Here is a 6,323-nt window from a genome sequence, read left to right as displayed (position 1 = left end):
ATTGAGATGCTTTACGCAAGGTTCAATAATCTGCTTTTGTTTCTCCTAACAATAAACTATAAATATCTTTGAGTTACTGAATATTCTTTTAAATTATCATTTTTTTTTAAAGATTTTATTTATTTGACAGAGAGAGATCACAAGTAAGCAGAGAGGCAGGCAGAGAGAGAGGAGGAAGCAGGCTCCCTGCTGAGCAGAGAGCCCAATGTGGGACTCGATCCCAGGACCCTGAGATCATGACCTGAGCCGAAGGCAGCGGCTTAACCCACTGAGCCACCCAGGCGCCCCTTAAATTATCATTTTTAATGGCTAAATAGTACTCTACATTGTTGTCTTGCACCATAATGTCTTTAACCAGTTTCCTGTTAACCAGGAAACCAGTTTCCTTCCTGCAATGCTGATTGGATTTCTGCAAAATTTTTCACCCCAACAGGACAAGAGGAGAGAAGACTTAAATCAAGACTTCCATCTTTAACATTTTGGGGCTTGCTTCCTAACAACAATTACTATAATTTCCCATTAAGAACATTCTCCTGTGTTCCCTCTAATTAGGCTAATATACCTTTGGCACCATTCTTTCTTCCATCTTTTTCTTCCTCTACTTCTACTACTTCTTCTTTTTCTAGAGAGGGAGAGACAATGTGCACCCATGTTGGTTTGAGGAGGTGAGGTGAGGGAGGGAGAGAGAGAACGTTCAGCAGACTCCTTGCTAAGGGCAGAGCTGCAGGCTCGGCACAGGGCTAAATCTCATGACCCTGAGATCATGACCTGACCTGAAATCAAGAGTCAGAGGCTTACCCGACTGAGCCACCTAGATGCCCCACACTATTCTCTTTTCTTCCTTTCCTTGCTCTAACACCTCCCTCTCTATTTTCTTCCAAAGGCTATATTCTTTCATCTCACCTCAAAAGAAACTGGTAAATCCTTACTAGCTGAACCCCATGTCATCACATCTGTGACTCTAGCAGATCTTAACTGTCATTAATAACAGTTTATTTCTACGTATTCATAGTAAAGGTGATCATCTCATTGTTGTCTCATTGATTAATGAAATTAATAAACTCTTAAGAGCAAATACAATTAGTTGTTGCTGTTGTTGGTTCCAAAAGCAGAATTCAGAAGATGTAAACAGATTCTGTAAAAAAACTGTTTCTATGAACTCTTGTTGGGCATTGGGAATACTAAATGAATAAGGAACTGTTTTGAATATGTATCAGTAGAAGAAAAGGAATGTGTGGTATGAAAATGCTATCCAAGCTCAAGCCATTACATGTTCTTTCTGAGTAATTTCTCCTGATTTGTTTGCATCATTTTGCAGGCCATTATTTGTTGGTTCCTCCTCGTCTTCTTGACCTTAACACTTTGGAGAGCCCTTGGATTCAGTCCTCAGAACTCTTCCCTTTTTTCTTTATACTTACTCCTCTGGCCCTGTTCAGTTTCTCGGCTTCAAACCCAGTGCTGAATGCTGATAATCCTCGGCGCCTATCTCAATATGGACCTCTCTGAACACCAGATGTGTATTTCCGCCTATCCACCCCTTCCACTTGGATGTCTACAAGACATCTCAAACCTATGTCCACACCCAAACTTTTGATCTCCCTCCTCAAACTGCTTTGAAATGTTCCCCATCTCAGTATATGGCATCCCTCAGGCTGCTCAAGTTAAAAAAAAAAAAAAATTAAGATTTTATTTATTTATTTGACAGCAAGAGGGGGATCACAAGCAGGGGGAGTGGAAGAGGGAGAACCAGGCTTCCTGGCGAGCACAGAGCCCGATGTGGGACTCGACCCCAGGACTCTGGGATCATGACCTGAGCCCAAGGCGGACGCTTAATGACTGAGCCACCCAGGCGCCCCTCAAGTCAAACTTTTGCAGTTATTCTTCACTCCTGTCTTTCTCTCATGTGATGCATCCAGTGCATCAGCTTTTCCAGATATATCCAGAATCTTACCACTTCTCACCACATTTACAGACATGCCATCCTGGGTCTGGCCACCATATATATATATTTTTTTTGTCTGTGATTATTTTAATAGCCTCCTAACTGGCCTCCCTGCTTCCACCTGGGTCCCATCAGTTTAGTTGCAACATAACATAACTAACATATTTCACATCAGGTCACGTCTCTGCTCTTGACTTCCTAGAGGCTTCCCATTTCAGAGTAAAGACCAGAGAGTTTAGACTGGTCTACAGAGCCCTACATAATCTGTCTACCTACCTATCTACCCACTGTCTCTCTGTCCTTAACTCCTACCACATGCCTGTCACTCACTCTGCTCCAGCGGCACAGGTTCCTTGCAGCATCAAGGATACTGCAAGGGTCAATCTGGGATGCTCCCTTTCAGAGCCTCTGCACCAGCTACCTGGAATGCCCTTCCTCCATGGAATTCTTTTTTTTTTTTTTTAAGATTTTATTTATTTATCTGACAGAGATCACAAGTAGGCAGAGAGGCAGGCAGAGGGGGGGGGGGAGCAGACTCCCTGCTGAGCAGAGAGCCCAATGCGCCAAATCCCAGGACTCTGGGATCATGTCCTGAGCCAAAGGCAGAGGTTTGAACCCACTGAGCCACCCAGGAACACCCTGCCCGCCATGGAATTCTGCATGGCTCTCCTCCCCTCCTCAACCAGTTTTTTTTTTTAATCCCAAAGTCACGTTTTTCAAGAAGGCCTTCTCTGATGGTATTAAAACTTGTAACCTCCCCCATGACATTCCCTATCCCTATTTACTGACTTCTTTTTCTCTACAGCGCCATGACCTAGTAGACACCATAGTTTATTTGCCTCTCCATCTTCTTCCCACCAGAAAGTAAGCCCCGTAGGAGTAGGGACTTCTTTTCCTCCTCCCCTGCAGTATCCTCACTGCCTGAAACAATACCTGACACGGAGTCAGCACCCAATAAATTTTTGTTGAATGAACAAATGAATTCCAGGCTGTGTTGAGACCAAGTAGCGAATCTGGATGTGTATTAGAGAAATAAAAAGGGTAGATTGTTTCCAGGTGGATTATACAAGTGATTGAAGTTTAGCACGGCTGAGGTAAAAGCCAACCTTGCATTGCACGTCTGTATGTCTTCTCTGTAGGTTCTCTACGTGCCAGTTGCTTATGTGTACTAAGTAAAGTAAATGCTGAGCGAGTGGAGGGAAGGCTTTGAGGCATGATGGCAGTTTCTGGATCCTCAGCATCGAAGTCTTGTCCCTGAGATCTTGCTACGAAGTGCCCAGTGGTATTCCATGCCTTCTATGTTGTGCTCTTCCCCTTCGGGTACAGCTCAGTGACCATGCCAGTCTTGTGGATTCATCCTATTGGTCCTTCCACTTCTCACAAAGCTGGTGATTCTTTCTTCATTGTTCTTGGGCTTTGTCCCTTGAAGTTTCTCTTTGCCCTTCCAGTATTTCATTAGTGTCTCTTCATAGCTTTTCAGGGTGCTTAAATATAATTCAGCATTTTTCCCGCCTTAAAATTGTTAAATATTTAAGTAAAAAACAGCTAGAACACTTGAAAAGTTCAATGGAGTGAGAGTTGGAAGAGGTCTAATATAATTTCAAAATGATAAAGCAAATAAACACCAAGAAATCCATATGTTCTTACACACAGTCACTGCACTTTCCTGTCACTGCCAACACATTGTAAATGAACAAAGTGGTTTTTATGAGCTGTCTGGATGTGTCTGCATTCATTGGCTCTTGAGATCCTTACACTTAGCTCAACCATGGGGAAATACACGTAAACATCTTGAGTCTATAAAATTTACAAACAATATTAAGACTGTAGGTCTTTTTTGCTTACAGCTTCTCTCTATTGCCTCACACTCTATATTTGCTCTATGTCCTTCAATCATGAAGAATCCAGCCCTTGTACTCAGACTTGAATTAGAATCAAGTTTTACATCTTATGGGCTGAGTCTCATTTCCCACAACCAACCCTACTAAGATAAGGTTGAAAGGTCCACCTCTCAGGGCTGTGGTGAGAATCCCATGCCTAGGGTCTTGGTGCTTAAGAATAAAATAATAAAATTAACAATAATAATAAAATAGTTTTTGTTATTATTGTAATCATACCCTGGATATAATATTAAATACGGAAACTTCCAAGCATGCACAAAAGTGCAGAGGATAGCTTATTGGATCTCCAAGTACCCAGCTTCAAGAATTATCTACCCATGCTAATCTTGTTTCATCTGTCCATCTCATGCCCCTCCAGATTATTTTATTTTTTCCAGATTATTATTATTTTTTTAAAGATTTTATTTATTTATTTGACAGAGAGAAATCACAAGTAGATGGAGAGGCAGGCAGAGAGAGAGAGGGAGGAGGAAGCAGGCTCCCCGCTGAGCAGAGAGCCCGATGCGGGACTCGATCCCAGGACCCCGAGATCATGACCTGAGCCGAAGGCAGCGGCTTAACCCACTGAGCCACCCAGGCGCCCTTTTCCAGATTATTTTTAAATAGTCACGGATACCATGTCACTCACTCATAAATATTATAGTATGCATCTCTGAAGGATATTCTTTTTATTTTTTATTTTATTTTTTTAAATTTTAATTTATTTATTTGAGAGAGAGAGAGACTGAGAGAGAGAGAGAGAGAGAGAGAGAGAGAGAGAAAGCATGAGAGCAAGGAGGGTCAGAAGGAGATGCAGACTCCCTGCCGAGCAAGGAGCCCCGATGAGGGACTTGATCCTGGGACTCCAGGATCATGACTGGAGCCAAAGGCAGTCGCCCAACCAACTGAGCCACCCAGATGCCCCAGGATATTCTTTTTAAAAATAACCATAAAGTATCTTTATCAGAGTATCATTCTTAAATACTATCAAATACCCCCTTAATATTCAAATTGCCCCACTGTCACACAGGGTTTTCTTTCTTTCTTTTTTTTTTTTTTTTAAGATTTTATTTATTTATTTGACAGAGATCACAAGCAGGCAGAAAGCCAGGCAGAGAGAGAAGGGGGGGTGGGAAGCAGGCTCCCTGCTGAGCAGAGAGCCCGACACGGGCCTTGATCTCAGGACCCTGGGATCATGACCTGAGCCAAAGGCAGAGACTTAACCCACTGAGCCACCCAGGCACCCAGGGTTTTCTTTTTTTAATGGTTTAAGTATCCAAATAAGGTCTATACCCTTGAATATTTTATTGGAGATATAATTAAGGTGTGGCAGAGTTTTTGCTGTAAAAACGTCCCTTGCAGTGTTGTTTAGAATGGAGAAAATGTAAAATAATCATAGTAGCGTAGGGGATTGGTGTGTGATCTGACAACAGAACATACTCAGCAATTTAAAACAATACTGTAGAAAGACTGTGTCATGAACAGAAAAGGTATCAGTAAGTGAAAAAGGCAGGTTACAAAACAATATTTACGCTTTCTATTTTTGTTATTAAAATATGTATCTGAATGGTGGGGGAAATGAATGATTTTAATTCTCCCTTCAATTTTAGAATCAAAATTTCTCATCTTTTTATAGTGATCATGGATTCCTTGTGTAATAAAAAGCTATTAAAAATAAAAATGCAGCAGAAGGGTATCTTGGCGGTTGTCTGGTTTCATACAGAGTTAGTTCTATTTGGGTTGTGAAGCTTTCTCCTTACCATGTGTTCTCTCATGTGATCTGAGGAGAAGTCCTCAGAGACAGGAAGCAGCAAAAGCCCTGAAGGGGTCTGTGGCTTCCCCGGAGGCTGTCACACAGTTCCATAGAAGCGCATACAGATGGCTACTGTTCACCCTTGGGACACATGATCTCATGGGCCCTCCGCATGCCATCCTGGGAAGGTGGGAGGCAGAGGTGTGCTAGGACACGTCTTCCTCTTAAGCAGGGAAACTGAGTCACAGAGAACCTGACTTTTCCTCACACTACCCCTCAAGGTAGTTGTGGGGCTAGGTTTGGGTCCAGATGTCTGGCGCTGGCCGTAACCAGGAGATTACGTTTTGCACCCTTTCAGAATTGCGACATTTCAATGTAGGTGTGCGAGGGGCGGGACCTAGGTAAGTTGGCTGAGGCAGTGCTTAATCCTGTCTCAGTGTACTGCACCACACTGCATTCTGTGGTTCAGGATCTGACCAGACTTGCTTGGGTTCTCCACACCCACCCAGGGAAGAATTGGCGTCTGCTTGTCCTTGCTCTCTGTAAAATTTTCACATTCTGTCCACTGTCACCTCCTCTAAACTTTGCTGCCTGCTAAAGTCCGCAGCCCCCAAGTCCCTCTCGGTGAGTGTCCCTTGCACTCAGTTCATGCCTTCTGTGGCATACTGAGCCCTCAGGCAGGAGCTGAGAGGTCTGTCCTTGACTCCTGCCCCAAGCCCTCCCCACCCCCCACCCCCCACCATGCTTC

Source organism: Mustela erminea, chromosome 2 (assembly GCF_009829155.1).
Source record: "Mustela erminea isolate mMusErm1 chromosome 2, mMusErm1.Pri, whole genome shotgun sequence".
In the NCBI taxonomy this organism is placed as follows: domain Eukaryota; kingdom Metazoa; phylum Chordata; class Mammalia; order Carnivora; family Mustelidae; genus Mustela; species Mustela erminea.
The sequence above is the reverse complement of the archived record's forward strand: the minus strand, read 5'-3'. Positions refer to the sequence as shown.